The following is an 18460-nucleotide window of genomic DNA, read 5'->3' on the forward strand; positions in this document are numbered from 1 at the left end:
AACCTGATAATGTGTTATTATGATATAACAACATAAAAATTTGTTACTATGATATAACAACATAATTTGGTATTATGGCATAACATAATAATTTATTACTATTATATAGCATAATATAATAATTTGTTATTTTGACATAACATAGCATAATAATGTGTTATTATGACAACATAATAATTTGTTATTATAGCATAATTTGTTATTATGGCATAATTAGTTATTATGGCATAACTCATAAATTTGTTATTATGATATCACATAATAATTTGTTATTATGGCATAACTCATAAATTTCTTATGATGATATAACATAATTTGTTATTATTACATAACATAATTTGTTATTATGCTATAATAATTTTTTATTATGATATAACACAATAATTTGTTATTTTGACATGACATAACATAATTATTGTGTTGTTAATTGTAATGGCAGTAGTATTGATTTTTTAAATATTTAGCTAATACTCTAATTAGTTTAATTGTTTTAAGGTTATTTTTGAGGTAAGTTGAGGTAGAAATAAAGTTGATGTAACTTCTTTTGTAGGATCTTAAGGTTTGAAGTTGTTATTATAGGGCTTTTTTTATAATGATGGGTAAATTCTTTTTAATGCTGTGAGAAACAACCGCTCACTTTGAAAATTTAAAAGGTTTATTAACCTTTTAAACCTTAACAAAAATACAGAAAAGGACTACATAAGGTAAAATTCTCAGCAGTGGGAACTGCTCTTGTGGACATCTCATTATCTATCTAAGTTTTATTTTCTTTTACTTTTTAAATGTTTTTATGGTTTTTTTTTTTTTTAATGTTTGCTATGGTTTTTTTCATTGTAACCTCCTAAATTTTGTTTTACTTTTTAAATGTTTTTATGGGGCTTTTTTTTAATGTTTGCTATGGTTTTTTTCATTGTCACCTCCTAACCAGAATGGGTCTCTGTTGGGGGGCACTGACAGGGAGGGGATTGTGGATTTGGGAGCAAAAAATTGGGAGGGAAATGAAGTTCCTCACCCCAGGAGGCCATGTCACTGCTTTATTGATCCTTATAAAATATTGTGTATTTATAATATTTTATATATTGCGTGCATAAAGGCAGCATTGAGAGCCATGAAAATGACAATTCCTTCCTAAGCTGGCAAAATGTTTTGCATTAAATATTTGCATAAGATACAGAAAACCAACTTCACTTGGGGTCTGGAGAATCCCTTAACATTTGAATCCAGGATTTTGCTCGGACCCCTTTTATTTTAGTTTGCTCAGAGTCTGATACAGAGCAGGGCTGAGATATTTTTTTTTAGGAGCATATTTAAAGTTATTTTTGAGCTGTGTGGTTACGAAAATGATTTCCCTATACATTTTCTTGCCCAAAATTCCTCGAAATCCTCGGATTTGGGCTGAACTTTGGGCTCGTGACTGAGCTGCAGGAGCAAGTGCTGTGGTGCTTCCTCTCTCCTCCCTCCTCCTCCTCCATCCCTGGAGCATCCAGGAGCTGATTTCCTCTGGAAAGCTCCTCCTGGGATCACATAAATCCTGCAGAGTCAGCCAGGCTGCTCCCAGCTTGTTCCTCCCCCAAAGCAGCTGCAGAGCAGAAAACACGCTTGACAAATTAAATCAGGGGATGAAAACTTGGCTGCCCCATCCCGGCTGTTCTGAGGAGCAAGGACATCTCTTAAAATTTCCTTCAAACCAGGAAAAACAAGTTTATTTTGAGGAGTTTCACACGGTGGGAGCTGCTCAGGACATGCTGAGGTTTAAGAGAGGAAGAGCCACCAGATTTTAAAGGTTTAGGGCCTTCTTCATGCCAAATTTGTTCAGTTTTGGGGGTTTTCTTTAACTGCAGCGAGCAAAACCTCACTGACTTGGACTCCTGGAAGCCAAATCTCCCCTCACAACTCGGGGCCTTTAAGGAAAACATCAATTTTTGTGAGGTCAGCCATAAAATCATGCGGGTTGGCAACGGGGAGGAACAGACGACAGCGTGCCAAAGGTTGTGGCAATTATTTAATCCCTGTTCGTGGCTTTGAGTCAGGGGCAGCATCCCCATCTCTGCAGCAGGGATGTGCACAGGGGGGAGAAGATAAAAAAAAATAAATCCCTCTGGCAGAGAGCAGGAGGGGCTGGGGAAGGAGGAGAGTGTCCCTCTGTCCTCTTCCAGCTGTTTTTCCTTCCAGCTGTTCCCCCTGCCCTGCAAAACGTGGTTGGGATAGGAGCCTCAGGTCAACAAAAACCACTAAAATACAAAATTTCAGCAACGGGCAGTGTTTTGGGCATAAAAACTGTGGGGGATAAATGAATTTTTTGGTGGTGCTGCAGTGTTTAAGGACAGGGAGAGTTTGTGGCCAACTTTCCACCAGGTTTGGAGCAGAAAGGAAAAGAAATCCCAAACAAGAAGGAAACATTCTTATCCTGCCGCAGCACCTCCGCTTCCCGCCTTCCTCTCCTGCTCCGAGGAGCTCTTTTTGCTATTTTTAGCCCTAAACCCTCCGACTATTTGAATTATTTGATTTTTTTTTTTCCATAAACACCGCTCCGTCAGCGCGAGCGAGTTGAATTCATCGCGCTCTCCTTTTTTTTTTTTTTTTTTTTTTTTTTTTTTTTTTTTTTTTTTTTTTTTTTTTTTTTTTTTTTTTTTTTTTTTTTTTTTTATGGCGTTTTTCATTCGGGCTGAGAAGGAAAATCCAAAAACACCGAGGGGGGAAGGCAAGGAATCCTTGCTGTCTGCCGGGGTGCAGATCCAGCAGATCCAGAGGAGTTTTCCCGTCTCCACGTCAGAGCGCGGGTGGGAGGGAGGAGAGCGGCGCTGGGAGCGGCCCCGGACGGGGATCCAGGGATCCGCAGCTGGCCAGGATGGGACAGTTTTGGGAAGGACCGAGCCCAGCTCTTCTCCGTATGTTACTTTCGTGTTTGTTTTGTTTTGTTCTGCTCTCCCTCCTCCTCGTTTTGCCGGTGGTTTTTCAGCTCGGCGCGTCGCAGATCCCCTCCCTGTGCTGCGCCCCGCTCTGCTCCCACCCCGCTCCTCGTTTTCTGCCCTTTCCCAGTTATTAGGGTGGGAAATGCGTTTGCTGAGACTGAGTGTTCCTGTGGTGCCTTGGCTGCCGGGGTGAGAGCCGCTACATCCCTATTTGGCATCGGTTTGTGCAGGCTTTGCTGGAGTGAATCATCCCCCGGCACGCAGGGCACTGCAAATCCACGTCCGGGCAGTTTGGGGTGAAACCAGCCGTGGTTTAGCTTTTTTTCCCCATGGAAAAAGGAAAGAATTCTTCCCTGTGAGGGTGGGGAGGGGCTGGGATGGAATTCCCAGAGCAGCTGTGGCTGCCCCTGGATCCCTGGAAGTGCCCAAGGCCAGGTTGGATGGGGTTGGAGCAGCCTGGGACAGTGGAAGTGTCCCTGCCATGCGGTGGAATGAGGTTGATCCTTAAGGTCTCTTCCACCCCAAACCATTCTGGGATTCTGTGAAGCCCCTCTGAGCTCTGGGACCTCCTGCCCATCCCAAACCTCCTCTTATCTCAGACCACCCGAGCTGGGGGAAGGAGCACCAGATTCTGATTTTCCTGCTGCTTCTGTGTTCCATTCCTGAGGTTTCTGCAAACTTCGGGATCTGCATCCTCCTGGCTTTGGGATCATCAGCTTAGATCCCCCTGCTCCTGCATCCTGAGCTGGGCTGTGAGGCCGGGCACAGCTGGAGAGCAGCAGCCAGGGGGGCTCATCCCAGCAGCAGATGTGGATTTGCAACTGGTGTTTCTAATCCGTGATAAATTTTTCTTCTCTGGAAAGTGCTTTTGGCTTGTTTTTGAAATAAGATCCAAGGCTGTGAGCGCCCTTTTCATCTTCACATCCCAAACACCTTGCAAAGGCTTTGTTCCCTCCTGTGCAGCTGGGGAAACTGAGGCAGGGGGAGCCTGTGGCTTGGCAGCACCACGCCAGTGGGAGCTGAACCTGCTCCTAGGTGGCCTCATCTTCTTGGCCAACCTTCCTTGAGAGAAAACTCTCCTTTGGTTACCAAACCCCCAGGATGCTCCTCTGGGGTGGGATCTCTAACTTGGATCCTTCATCCCCATCTCAAGCTCCTGAGATGGACCTCATGGGGAGATGCTGTTGAAGTTCCACAGCTTTTTATTGTCCCATCCTTCACAATCCTACAGATTTTCCTCGTGGCTGATGCATGACCCTGAGCTGTGTCCCTTCTACCTCCAGATCTCTGCAGATTTAGTTGCCACCAGTGTTTGTCCAAAGGTTTTCCTGGACAGGGGGGCTGGAAGGAGCTCCTGACCCCCCTTGTTCATGGTCTGGGAGAGCATTCCTCCCTCCATCATCTCCTCCCACCCCAAAAAGCCCTTCCCATCTCTCCCAAGCACAGGAGCTGGGCTGAATGGATTTATTTAAGCTCTGCTTGATGGCAGAGAGCTGTGTCCTCTCCTGGTGGGAGGAGAGCAAACATTCCATGACCCCCCGCAAAGGGAAACAGAGTCCCTTAAATCCTGGGAGGCCACAGGCACCTTCTCCTTTCCCCCAAATTTCCTTGCAATGCCACAGGAGGGCACCTGCCCTGTGTCCAAAGCTTCCTTAGAGAGGCAGAGGGAGGAAATCCCAGCTCCAGACAATGGGAACGGGAAAAGGGCCATGAGGCAGATGGGGAATCTGCACCTCCTGCAAGCTGGGAGAGCCATTTCCCAGACAATCCTTGGGTCTTGTCCAAGACCAAAATACCAGGAAGGTTTTATTTGTGTGTGTGTCACAAGGAAACCCCTCCTTCCCCAGCAAGATGGTGTGCACCGTATTCCTGATTGATCCCAGTGCTGGGGAAAACCCTCTTCTCCTGTCATTTACAGCCTGGCTGGAGTTCTTCCACCCAGTGCTCACCCAAAACTCACCCAAAGGTCAGTTTTGAGGCTGCCCAGCTCCCTTTGACCCGCTCTGTCCCTTGGAGATTGTGGTGACCAGCCGTGAACATCCACGTGGTTTCTGCTCCTTGCTGCCAGGAGAAGGGAAAATAAAGGAGTTTTTGTGGCATTTCTGCACGTTGCAACCTGGGGCTGTGGCAGTAAAAGACAGGGAACATGGATAGAAAAGGAGCAGCCCCATGCTATAAATTAATTAAGGCACATGGGAATAAACTTTGCTGGAGTAATTTATCTCCCTGCCTCTCCCATTTTTTGGTGCTGTAGGTTGTGCCACTGTTTCTCTGGCTGCCTCCTCAGAAGGTGAGGACCCTGTGTCCCACCCTGAGCTGTCCCTGAGGGATGAAGTGACTTTATAAGGACACGCCAAGCCCTCGAGCAGGTCAGAATTGCTCCTCTAAGAGCTGCACGCTCTCTTTCTTGTGCAGTTTGACTTTTTGCTCCTTCTCCATCCTCTGGAGGTGGATGCCAACTTTTCCTGGCTCCAGTGGGTGTAGAGGTGTGGGAAAAGCTGAGCAAGGTGAGGATCTGAGGGTGATTTTGGCAATCCCAGGCCAGCAGAGGCTGGAGGTCCCTCAGGAGGCGCAGATGCCACCAGCTCCCCGTGCCAGGGAGACTTTGATTTCCTATCCGCTTGAAATTCTTCTGGCTGCATCTTGTCCTTCCATGGAGTATTTTTGGCATGTCTGTGAGCAACACAGAGCAGCAGTGCTCCCCAGCTTCCCCCAGACTCAGTCCCATCACCCTGATCACTAATGACACTGCACAGCCTCGTCCCCTCTCGTCATCCCCGGGAGGTGCCAACACCAGCTGGGCCCTGTCACCATCACAGCGGGGTGACAGGGTGGCACCAGCTGCTCCACAGGAGCCAGGACAGTGGTGAGGTCACAAGACCCTATTTTCTGAGGGGTTTACACCCAGAATCCCCATTTCCCCAGAGATCAGGTCTGTTTTGGCAGATTGAGGGAGCTCGGCACCTCTGAGGCCGCGTTCCTGCTTTGCGTTGTTATTTCTGACCCTTTTTCACCCCCTTTTAAACTGGCTGGGAGCTGTGCAAGTCTCTGCTTGGTGTGAAACGCCTTCAAACACAGGGCAGGGGGCAGCGAGCCTCTGATGGCACCAACGGTGGGATGGAAATGGGCAAAATCACGGGAAAACAGCCCTGAAATGGGGCTCGACGCCCACTGGGGCGAGGCATCACTGCCAGCCCAGCCCTGAGCACCTCTGGGTGCTCCCATCCCTTCTGGATCGAGGCAGGGTTAACCCACGACCCCAAACCCTGTTCCCTACCTACAGCCCCAGAGAACACCCGCCGTGCATCCGGAAACCTCTGCTTCGGAAACCTGAAGCCGGTTCAAACGCGAACCCGAGCCAAATTCCTCCAGGCACGTTTCTATCATCTTTTTTTACTTTATTGTATTTTTTTTTTTTCCTGACGGTGACAATGGCTTTGCTCAGGGCTCTGCCCAGCCCTTTCCTTTGCGCTGCCAGACAGAAATACAGAAATAGTTAACCAGGTTGGCTCAGAAATGAATATCCTCATTTCCTTCCCCGGCCAGGCGGTTCCCCCTGCCCGTGTCTCTGCTCAGAGCCCGGGGAGGAGCAGCTCCATCCCCAGAGCACCAGACGATGTCTCAGTGACCCGGTGGCCTGTGCCAGCACTGCCCGGTGCCCCGGGAACGGCACTTTGCTCGCTCCCTGCACCTCGTGTGCCCCAGGGGAGGCGGGAGCCAGCGCCGGCTCTGCGGCTCCGCTCAGAACAGATCGGGCTGGTGATAAAAAAGCGGTGCTGGAGAATGCGGCATTCGCATTCTCTGAAAAATTCTTTCGCTCAGGATTTTTCTCCTGAAAAAGGAGCTTCTCCTGAGAAGCTGAGAAGCCTCAGAGAAAAAGGAGAACAATTCTTGTCTCACTCGCTTCTCCTGTGTTTTGCTGCTTTGGAATGTGTTTGGAGATTGTTTACCCACAGGTGATTGTTTCACTGGATTCTGCTGTGAGTTGTTTTCACTCTTTGGCCAATCAGGGCCAAGCTGTGCCAAGACTCTGGAAAGAGTCTGGAGTTTTCATTATTATCTTTTTAGCATTGAGTAAATATCCTTTCTGTATTCTTTAGTATAGTATAGCATAGTATTCTTTAATATACTATAATATTATAAAATAACAAATTAGCCTTCTGAGAACATGGAATCAGATTCATCAGTCCTCCCTGCCACGGGGATCCCTGCAAATACAACAGAAGAGGAGGGGAGGAGAAAGAGAGCGAGGGAAAAGATGATGCCACGGGGGTTGCAAAGCAATCCCTCCTGTAGACAGAACCTCGTTTGATAGCGTGGCTTCTCCTGGGAGATCCCCCAGGAAAGGGGAGCCACCAGAGCCCTGTGCTGACCTCAGTGCCCAGAACCCACGGGCTGTGTCAGGGACACCCCAGGCTGGTCTGGGGAGGTGTTTAGGGTCATCCCAGATGCCACAACCCATTAGTTCTGCCGTGGGTTGATGGCTCCCGGGATGCTCCAGCTGCCCGGCAGCGATGCGGCGCTCGCGAGGAGCCGCTCGCTGCTCCACAGCCTCTTCTCCGAGGGCATCCAGAGCAAGGCCGCCTCTCACGGGGCTTTGTTGCATGCTTGGCTTGGCTTGCTGGGAGGTGGTCGCTGTCAGGCTTGCAGAATCCCCGGACAAAGCTCTTTCCATGCTGCGGGGCCGCAGGGACATGGGTGAGATCAGCCGCAGCTTCAGCGCCTGCTTGGATGGAGCCGGAGGTTTGCAGAGCAGGGAGGCGGCGTGTGCTGGGGAGAGCTGGGCTGCTGGAGCGTGAGACATCCCTGCCCGGGGCATGGAGACCTGCCTGGCATCCTGGTGTGGCTGGAGAGGTGAGGAGCTCCAGCCAGGGAGCAAAGATCTGCCGGGAATGCCGGGAGGTGGACCGCGTGCCGCCGGGATTTTGGGAGGAGGGAGGATTTCTGTGCCCTCTCCTTCGGCCCCAGCCTGGGAGATGACCTGGGGCTGGTCTTTCTGTGGGTGGGACCCACGGCAAAATGAGCAGAGCTGGGGCTGGACCCTGCCTGGGGGCTGCTCCTGCTCAGCTCTTGGTGCTGCTGGAGGGTTTGGCCAAGGCTGTTTCTGCCTGGAGATCAGGGAGAACTCGAGTGGCAAATGCAGGGTTTGATCTCCTGTGCCCATCCTCAAGGTCAGCACGAGCTGTGGGGGCTCCTGAAGCTGCTGTGTGGGGTAACCCTACCCCTGGTGGTTACAGCACAGAGGGATACCCTGGAAAGCAGGACAGGCATGTGGCCAGCTCACAGGTTCAGCTTTCTGCAAGAAATTCCGTGTCTAAGGGCAAACATGTTCTGAGGTTCTGTGCTCTGGCCAGGACACGTGTGGGCGTGGAGCTCCTTTATTTATTCCTCCATGAGTAGAGCTCTCCCGGAGATCCCAAGGTGGGAGGATGAGTAGGAAGCTCAGCTCCAGCTTCCTCTCAGTCCTTCTCCCTGCTTGTCTCCCTCCCTCCTGGATCCCATGGCTGCAGAGCCTCCTGGCAGCCCACAGCACTTTTTCAGCCATTCCAGAGAACTGGAATGGCTCTAGCGAGGGCGAGCTCTGATTTACAGGGAGTGTTTTTATGGTGTTTATGTTGGCAGGCTGGAGTTTTTGTACGGTTGGAAATGTTGGCTGAAGCCTTTTATCGCCGGGGCTGAAAAACAACAGCGCTGATGAAAAGTTCTCTGCTAATTGCAGAGGGGTTGAGTCAGGGCTGGGGCTGCAAAATGCCTGGCTCCTGCTTGGCTCCAGGGGCTGCTGCTGCCTGCAGTCCCCACGGGGAAGGAGAGGTGATTTCAGCCATCAGCAGGGTGGGATCCATCCAGGTTGGGCCATTTTGCCAGTGAAGGTCACATCTGGCACTGAGAGGGACAGATCGTGGTGCCTCAGGCTCCTGTCCCTGCTCACAGCCTGACAGAACAAGATGATCAGCAGATGTAAGAGGTTTCAGCTTGGGAAAAAAAGCAGTTGCTTAAATGTGGGGGTTTCTTATAACTCAGATGTGGAGGCCAGCACCTTGTGCTGGTGTTGGAAATGCAGCTCAGTTCCATCCCATCACTCCTCTCCCCATGTCTGTGTAGGATCTCAGTGTCCCAGCTGAGATCCTATCCTCACCTGTGGGATTTAGAGTGAGTGAACTTCACAAGCCCCCCAGAAGAAACAACCTCCTGCTCTTCATTTTCCACTGGATTATCCACCCCCCAATTAGTCCTGCAGAATTAGTCTGAGAGCAGGAAACTTTTTCAGGTGCCAGCAATGGATCATCTTGGAGAACAGGGAAAGAATTTATCACCTGCCATAAGAAACCTACTTTAAAATCAGCTCCTGATCCCTCCAGTCATGTCCACCTTCCCTTCTGGAGCACGACAGGTGCTAAGGAGAAGTGGGTGATCCATGGGGTGTGAGCAGCACCTTGGTGTGGGATGGGAACTCTTAAGGGCAGTGTAAAATGTAAAACATCAGGAGAGAGTTGCAGGGGGATGCCACACCTTGGGCAGGGTGTGCTTCAGGTCTCCTGGTTCCTGAGAGCAGCTGGTGACATCTACAGGAGTGGGGAGAAGAGCTGGAAACTGAGATGGGTCCCAGACAGTCCCTGGATGTCAGGCAGGTCACAGAATCCCAGAATGGTTTGGGTTGGAAGGGCCGTGGGCAGGGACACCTTCCACTATCCCAGGCTGCTCCAAGCTCCATCCAACCTGGCCTTGGACACTTCCAGGGATGGAGCAGCCACAGCTCCTCCGAGCACCCTGTGCTCGGCTCCAAGGAGGGTTGACCACCCAAGTTTAAACAATGAAATCCCACCCCAGTGCCTTAAAACCAGTCTTGGAGGATGCCACAGAGATTTTATCCTTTGGAGGCGACCATGGCACACGGTCCTGCCTCTGCATCACCCCAGAGTTGCTCCATACCCCTGCAACCCTTATCCCAGAAACATCTACTGGGACTCCCCTGCCAGGCAAAAGGGCACTTTATTCCAGGCCAGCTGTTTAGGAAAGGTCCTGGCTGGCATTAGGCACCTCAGTAGATGTGTTCTGCTGGGTAGATCCTAATAAGAAGGGAGGGAAGGAAAGGCACAGCATTACAAGCACGTCTACGTGCCTCTAGTCTAGTCAAACATACAAGAAAATTTAAGGAATTTGGTTCAAAGTGTTTTAGTGAGGCAGAGAACCTTCTGTTTTAAGAGATTTCTGATATATCTCAGCCTGCACTGAACCACACAGATTCTAAAAGAGGAGGGGAAAGAAAAAAAAAAAAAGATAAAAAAACCAACAAATCCCCCACTTTGCTACTGGCAGTAAAATTTTGGCTGACACATGTGAGCCTCTATTAACCCATGGCCCTGTGAACGTGCTGCTCAGGGACAAACCTTACAGCAGGAGAGTCCATCCTGCTGTTACTCCAAGCTTCCAAAAAACCAGCCAAAACAAATATTTGGAGGAAAGGCAGGGGCTGCCTGGAGGGAGAACGCGGGCAGGAATGCTCCTGCCACTGGGCAGGAGGTGACATCATCCAGATTCCTTCACTGAGGAATGCAGGATTTGGTCTTCCCTGCCAGTAATTGCTTTTCAAAAACAGGCCTGCCCAGGGAAGCAGATTTCACCCAGCCCCTTCCACTGCACGGCAGAGAGGCTGAATGTTCCCAAATCCCCTTCTTGTCCCTAGTTTAACAGGGAATTGTGTGGGCAGACAAGGTAAAATTGGTCATTTCCCAAAGCACAAGTGAAAGCACCCAAAATTCCAGCGGTGGGAGCTGGACAGAAATCTGGGCAGGGAGAGCTGGTGGGGCAGCAGTGACTCCTTGGGGCTGACCAGGATGGGGCAGGTGATGGGCTGGGGGGTCCCTGTGTGGATTTCTGTGCTGGGCAGACTTTGCTGAGAGCTGCAGGGGGGCCCATGGTGACCTCCACGGTGACCTCAGTCCTATGAAGCCCAGTGACCTCGTCAGGTGTTTTTGAATGCAGAACTTCAGTGGTGACTGGAGGGTGCTGGTCCCTGTAGATCCCTTCCAATGGAATGTTCTCTGGTTCTGTGCTGGAATAGGTGCTGATGTGCAGAGCATTCTGACCAACCAGCTGACACCTGGCTTGATCCAGGGCAGGGACTGTCCCCCTGTGCTGGCACACCTTGAATTCTGTGTCCTTGTTTGGGCTCCTTACAAGAAGAAGGACATTGAGGGGCTGGAGCCCCAGGAGAGGCTGAGGGAGCTGGGAAGGGGCTGAGCCTGGAGAAAAGGAGGCTCAGGGGGGACCTTGTGGCTCTGCACAACTCCTGACAGGAGGGGACAGCCGGGGGGTCGGGCTCTGCTCCAGGGAACAGGGACAGGAGGAGAGGGAACGGCCTCAGGTTGTGCCAGGTGAGGTGTTGATTGGATATTAGGGAAAATTTCTTCCCTGAAAGGCTGGTCAGGCATTGGAAGGGGCTGCCCAGGGCAGTGGTGGAGTCACCATCCCTGGAAGTGTTCAAATACACGTTGATGTGGCACCTGGGGACATGGTTTGAGGTGAACACAGCAGTGCTGGCTTGATGGTCGGACTTGATGATCTTAGAGCTCATTTCCAACCTTAACGACCCTTAATGATTAGTCTGGTAGGGCTAATTCAGCCAGGCCACCCCTCCACGAAGCTTCTGGCTTCTCCTTTGGGTTGAACAGCCCACATCCCATTTCCAGCCCCTTGAGCTTGCAGCCCTCCACCCCAGGCTCTGCGGTGGCTCCACCAACACCTCTGGAAATGGATGTCATCAGCACTTCCAGCAGCAGCAGAGGGGTCAGTTCCTGTGGGATGGAGGCTGCTGCTGTCATTTCAATAGGTGGAACTAGGTGTAGTTCAGCTGCCCCCATTACCAGTCCAACGGGGTGATTTAGTGCCTGGAAAGGCCCGAAATATTTTGCTCTCAGTGCCTGACAGAGGATGGCTGGCAGGAAACGAGCTCCGAGGCAGGGCAGGTTTTGCTGGTTCTCTAATTTTCCGCCAGGTTTTGGAAATTCTTGGCAATGAAATGGAGAGCAGAAGAGAAGGGTCTTGGCCAAAGGAGAAATCCCACTTGGTCAGCGGGATTTTTGGGAAGGGTGGAGTGAGGAGCTCTGGACGGGCAGCAGCAGGACAAGGACTGAATCTGCTCTGCTGAGGTTGCTGGGATGTGGTGCCAGGTGTGCCAGGAGAAGGCCTGCTCACTTTTGGGGCCAGCAGCCCCCCCAAAAAAGAGGGAATGGACACAAAGCAGGGTCTGGGCTCATGGCAGGGTGATAATATTGAATTTTGTCATGGCAGAAGAGGCACATCCATGCAGGAGGGTTGGGATCAGGTCCCACGTGGGACAGGGTGACAATGCCATGGGAGGAACCTTCTGTGGGACATCCTGGGCTTGGTTTGGATATTGTCCCCCACCAGGCAAGTCCCTTCCCTCGTCATATCTCAGCCACCCTCCTCCCCAGGGCTGTGTCTGGTGCTGACAATCCTGGTCTGCAGGACTTTTACAGCTCAGAGAAAACCACTATTTCCCTCATTCTCTCTGGGAGAGGGGGAAATCACAGAATCTGACGGTGTGGGTTGGAAGGGACATTAAAGATCATCTGGTCCCCAGAAGGAGAATGCAGGCACCAATCCCATTGCCTCACACATGCTGAGCAAGCACTCCACCACTGGAGCTAACCCCCTGTGGGATTCCACAGGGCTGGAATAGGGAATAAAGGGTATGAAATAGGGATCTCCTGCTCATTTCTGCCTGGAGTCACCCCAGAGGCAGCACAGAGCTGGCCAAGCAGGACTGACATGAGCTCCAGAGGATTCAAGTGGAGGCTCCAAGGCTTTGAGATCAGTAGGGGCCAAAAGGCAGCCAGGAAAAAGGATAATAATGGATGCAGATCTGCTTTTAAATGACACAAGGAAGCTCAGAGGCTCTGTATTTATCACAGCTCGGTGAGTCAGGTGTGGGACTGCTCCTCTGGCTCCCAGCAGGACGTGATTTGGGGGTTTGGTTCATGTTGTTTCTTCAAGTTTCTCAGAAACACAGATGGTGGTGTGGTTTCTTAATTGTTTCTGTCTGGAGGCTGAAGGGAGGATGACTTGGAGAGGAAGGGAGGGAAGGAACCAGAGATGGAAAGACTGAATTTTCAAGAAGAGCCTCCCACCACTTCATCTTCTTTCCTCAGATTCTCTTTTCCTCATCTTCTGGTAATGGCCAGGGTCAGTGATTGCAGCTTTTCACTCCAGAAAATTCTCAGGGGATTTCCTGGAATATTGAAATTTGGTGGGCTGGATGACCACCACAGCAAAGAGAATAGACCTCAGCTGAGCAGCAACAAACTGAGACATGTCCCAAAAGCAGCCTGGAGACTAGAGACTCTGGTGTGGGATTTTTAAGGTCTATTTATCACTAAATGAAGGAGAATCAGGGGTTTTTTTTCCTTAAATACCCTCTTTGCACAGCATTTTCTGTGCTGATTTCCTCTTTAAACTTAGCAAAGGAGGCTGAACTGGCCCTGGGCTGGCAGAAAGTGTGGAAGAAATGTGAGCACCAGATTGGGAGCCTGGGAAGGGGCTCGCTGCACGTCATGGAGGGATTTTGGTATTATTGTGAATTAAACCATGACTGCAGCATCCTCTGTGTCCCATCCCCAGCCTCACAGTGGAGCTTCAGGCATCCCTGGCTGGGAACCAGAAAAATTCACGGGGGGAACCTGCCCTGGCAGCAGGAGCTTCCCCCTTCCCAGGGGTGGTGGAGGGTTTGGGGTGAGCAGGGCAGGGCTCACCTGAGCTGTTCTTTTCTCTAGCAAAACCTGCACCTGATATAAGGATCTCCTCGAGCCAGGTCTCATAAGCTCTTGGAACTCTATACCACACCTGAGATAGCTCAGCCACCTCAGATGGCACTGCAAAATCAGCAGGATGGCTTCTGTGGCAGTGTTGGAAACAGAAAAGTTTTAATAAAAGGCAAAATAACAAAGCTCTTTACAGAGAAAAGGTTCTTGCTCCTGGTAAAACACCCCACAAAAGCAATTAGTTCCTTTTGTTATCTTCTTTTTCTAGTAAATTGCTTAGGTAGGACCTTTTGGCTTCCATCCAATTGGCTATCCTTAAGTTTGAGGTGAAGTCCCCAAGGTCTTACGAGGTGTCTTTTTACCTAACTGAGGAGAGAAACTTCAGGGCTTCTTCCTTTTTTTAGGAGACAAAGGATAATTTGGTCACTCTGTCAACAGAGGGGGCACATTCCAACATGCACCCATGGGCCTGGTGCTCCCTTGGGAAGATCCCTGAATTCAGGACCGACCTGAAAGCAAAGACAGACCCCTCATCTCTCAGCCCCATGTCTCAGGCTGTGGATCAGCCCTGGGCGCTGCGGCGCTGCTGGCTCAGGCCCACAGCCACGAGCTGCAGCTTCCCCTGGGTAGCAGGCATGGAAGGACTCTCCTCCTCCTCCTCCTCCTCCATCTTCCTGCCTTAGGACCTTTTGGCTTCCATCCAATTGGCTATCCTTAAGTTTGAGGTGAAGTCCCCAAGGTCTTACGAGGTGTCTTTTTACCTAACTGAGGAGAGAAACTTCAGGGCTTCTTTCCTTTTTTAGGAGACAAAGGATAATTTGGTCACTCTGTCAACAGAGGGGGCACATTCCAACATGCACCCATGGGCCTGGTGCTCCCTTGGGAAGATCCCTGAATTCAGGACCGACCTGAAAGCAAAGACAGACCCCTCATCTCTCAGCCCCGTGTCTCAGGCTGTGGATCAGCCCTGGGCGCTGCGGCGCTGCTGGCTCAGGCCCACAGCCACGAGCTGCAGCTTCCCCTGGGTAGCAGGCATGGAAGGACTCTCCTCCTCCTCCTCCTCCTCCATCTTCCTGCCTTCCCCTTCCGCCTCAACGTGCTCATTCATGAAAAATTCCCCGCTGGATGGACGTGCGGAGAGGAATTGGTGTTGGCGCGTTTTTTCCCGCGCGCCGGCCAAGGGAGGTCGTAGGCCCAGAGGGATTCAATCTTTGTTTTCGCAGCTGGATTCCACATTATCCTTTCTTCTCCCCCAGCTTTTTATTGCTGCTCGTTCCCCGCAGCGACCTGCTGGGAAGCAGAGTGTGTGTTCCTGCAGCAGCGAGTGGTGCTGTCCCCCCCAGGATCCCAGGATGAGGAGCAATGGCCATAAACAAAAACACAACGAGTTTTCCTCAACATGAGGAAAAAACTTCTTCCCATGGCGGGTGGCAGAGCTGTGGAACAGCTGCCCAGAGAGGGCGTGGAGCCTCCCTCTCTGGAGGCACCCCAAACCCACCGGGATGAGTTCCTGTGCCAGCTGCTCCAGGCGACCCTGCCAGGGCAGGGGCACTGGGCTGGGTGATCCCAGAGGTCCCTTCCAACCACAACAGTTCCAGGGTTCTGTGATTCCATGACCTGCACGGCCCCACGTGTTCATTAAGGATTGAGGCTGGATGATGTGCTCCTGCAGCGGGGCCACGCAATGGATCCTGTCTGGGGAGGGAGGAAGGTGCCATCCCATAATGGTCCCCTGAGGACACCTGGCTGCAGCCCAGATCTCTTTTATCCTTGCACAGTGTGGGGTGAAGGCAACTGGTCCAACCAGCTTGGTCCATCCTTTGGGAGGACAGGGCAGGGAGCAGGGTTGGGATCATCTGCCTTGGCTTGGGGCACGATGGGATCCCAGCAAGCCCTTGGGATCATGGTCCCAACCTGGGCACACCATGAGTTTGGGGAATGCTCTAGGGTTTGGTGGAGGTGGTATGGTGTAGGGTTTGGTGGTGCAGGTGTAGGTTTGGGGGTGTTGGGTTGTTTTTCATGGTGCTGGTGTGGGTTTGGGGGTATTGTGTTGTTTTTTGTGGTGCTGGTGTAGGTTTGGTGGTGCTGCTCTAGAGTTTGGTGTTGCCGCTATAGGTTTGGTGTTGCTGCTATAGATTTGGTGGTGTGGTGTGAGTTTAGTGGTATAGGGTAGAATTTGTGGTGCTGGTGTAGGGTTTGGTGCTATGTGCAGGGTTTGGTACTGTGCTGCAGGGTTTGGTGCTGTGCTGCAGGGTTTGGTGCTGTGGTGCAGGGTTTGGTGTTATGGTGCAGGGTTTTGGTGTTATGGTGCAGGGTTTGGTGTTATGGTGCAGGGTTTTGGTGTTATGGTGCAGGGTAGTGCAGGGTTTGGTGCTGCGGTGCAGGGTTTGGAGCTGCGGTGCAGGGTTTGGTGCTGCAGTGCAGGGTTTGGTGCTGCAGTGCAGGGTTTGGCCAACAGGCAGGTGTGAGCTCATGCCCACAGCGGTGAGGGGCTGGAGAAGGCGCTGCTGCAGCCCCCCTGGATGCCCAGAGCACCCCAGCACTGCAGACCTCAGCCTTGCTCTGAGCAGCAGCGTGGCCCAGGACCAGCTGGCACTGCCTCCATTCCTGGGGACACCTTCCCCATGCCACTGCCCCGCTCCAGAGGGGACAGAGGAACCCTGACCCAACACCCCTCCAGCCCTGCAGGCTTTGGGGCTGACCAGACGCGTGGTGTCCCTTCTTGGCACGGGGGACCCGGGGCTGTCCAGATGTGAGGCAGGAGCCGCTGACCTCTGCAGCGTCAGCGGGCGGGGGCCACCTATAAAACAGCTCCAGGAAGGTTCCTGTCCCTGCTCCACCCTCAGATCAGAGCCTCCTCGGACCAGGACCAGCAGCCCTGGCTGATGCTCCAGCCAGCAGCTCTGGAAGGTACCGTGCTGCTCGCCCAGCCCTGGGCTCTCCTCTGGGCATTTCTCTCTCGTCCTCCTCTTTGCATGCAAACCTGGCTGTGTAATTGACTCTGTGCCTAATTATCTAAGGGGTTATTAAATATTTGCTGGTGGTATATGTGTAATGAAATATCTCGGTGAGCAGAGTAGGAACCTGCCCCGGGCGTGCTGGGAATCCGGCCAGCAGGGTAGGAAAGCACTTGTGGAAATGATGTTTCCTTTTTTTCCTTATTTTTCTGTCGTGTCTGTTATCTAAGAACAGTTTGGAAATAGCACATCCAACCCATTTGCTGCCTTATTTTTCATGCTCGAGTCTCTGTCTTCCCTTTTAACTCCATTTGGGTCTAATTAGTAATGGGGAAATGGGCCACAGAGTCACATCTATGTGTCTTAGATCTGCTTTGGCCTTCTCCTTCTTGTCTTCATAAAATCCCAGAATGGTTTGGGTTGGAAGAGACCTTAAAGATCACCTCATCCCACCCCCTGCCAGGGACACCTTCCACCACCCCAGGTTGCTCCAAGTCCCATCCAGCTTGGTTTGGAACAGCTCCAGGGGTGGATGGGGAGGGCACAGCCTCTCTGGGCAACTTCTTGTTGTCTGCAATATGATTTTAAAGTTGGTGTTGAATTTCTTTACCATAAATTTTTTTTTTTTTTTATCATAAAGAAAATCTGGTGTCCAGGTCTGAACTCAGGAGGACATTTTGGTGATTTGAGGTGCAAGTGTGCAGCAGATTTATTTGGGGGGGGGGCACAGGGATGGGTTTATATGGTGGAGAGAAGGGTTTGACAGCTGTTCCCAGTCCTTGTCTCTGTTTGCACAACACTTGGACCATGGAGCAGCCTCACTGTTGCAGCTCTGTCTGACCTGACAAGTCAGAGGCTTCTCCAAAGCCAAAAGATTGGGAAATAGATAAAATAGATATCCCAGCAATGAGTGCTGGAATCTGCAGAAAGATCTGCTATTTCAGATATGATGGGTTGGGTAAAATTTTGTCTTATCTCACAAGTCTGCTGCCTGAGCTTTATCTCAGCTCCTGCAAGCAGAACCCTTGTGGTGGGTGATGGGTTTGAGAGAGCAGAGGGATGGAGAACCTCTCCTGTGAGAAAAGGCTGAGAGAATTGGGATTGTTCATCCTGGAGAAGTATTCAAGGTGAACCTTGCAGCCCTTTCCTGTGGCTAAAGGGGCTCCAGGAGAGCTGGAGGGGGATTTTGGACAAGGGAGGGAGGGACAGGACAAGGAGGAGTGGCTTTAAATTGATGGAGGGTAGCTTTAGATGAGATATTAGGAATAAATTCTTTCCTGTGAGAGTGCTGGCACAGGTGCCCAGAGAAGCTGTGGCTGCCCATGGATCCCTGGAAGTGCCCAAGGCCAGGCTGGACAGGGCTTGGAGCAGCCTGGGATGGGGGAAGGTGTCCCTGCCATGGCAGAGGGGAACAAAATGGGCTTTAAGATCCCTTCCATCCCAAACCATTCTGGGATTCTGTGATTCCGTTGCTGGCAGAGCAGGCTGAGCCCCAGAGTGTGACTCAGCACCCTGGGAAGGTGACACACCAAAGCAGGACCTGCAGCTGCTCCCAATGACCCCAGATGGTCTCTAACCACCTCAGAGTTGTTAGGGTTGTTTAGAGCAGCAAGACACGAGCTCTGCCCCAAGGAGGGGGTAGGACAGGGCAGTCCTCAGTGGTCCCAGGGTCCTGAGAACCAGGCAGGGCATGACCTGATGCAAACACCTGGGCTGGCTCCTCTGGGTCCTGTTCCTGGACAAACTGATGCAGCCCTTGCTCACTGCAAGCTCCTGGCTCTGTTAAGAGTTGAGAGGTTTCTTTTGGTTG

The 18460-nt window shown here is 51.4% G+C and overlaps 1 protein-coding gene across 1 annotated transcript in view; it reads left to right on the forward strand.

Annotated features, from left to right (window-relative positions):
• Nucleotides 1–2799: 2799 nt before the first annotated feature.
• Nucleotides 2800–18460, forward strand: part of GJC2 (gap junction protein gamma 2) — a 31013-nt gene continuing 15352 nt past the window's right edge. Inside the window, exon 1 of the mRNA XM_041489779.1 lies at nucleotides 2800–2888. The gene's annotated coding sequence lies outside the window, so the exon portion shown is untranslated. The remainder of the gene's footprint in view (nucleotides 2889–18460) is intronic.

This window comes from Pyrgilauda ruficollis, unplaced genomic scaffold (assembly GCF_017590135.1).
Source record: "Pyrgilauda ruficollis isolate IOZ18807 unplaced genomic scaffold, ASM1759013v1 scaffold12, whole genome shotgun sequence".
Classification (NCBI taxonomy): Eukaryota; Metazoa; Chordata; class Aves; order Passeriformes; family Passeridae; genus Pyrgilauda; species Pyrgilauda ruficollis.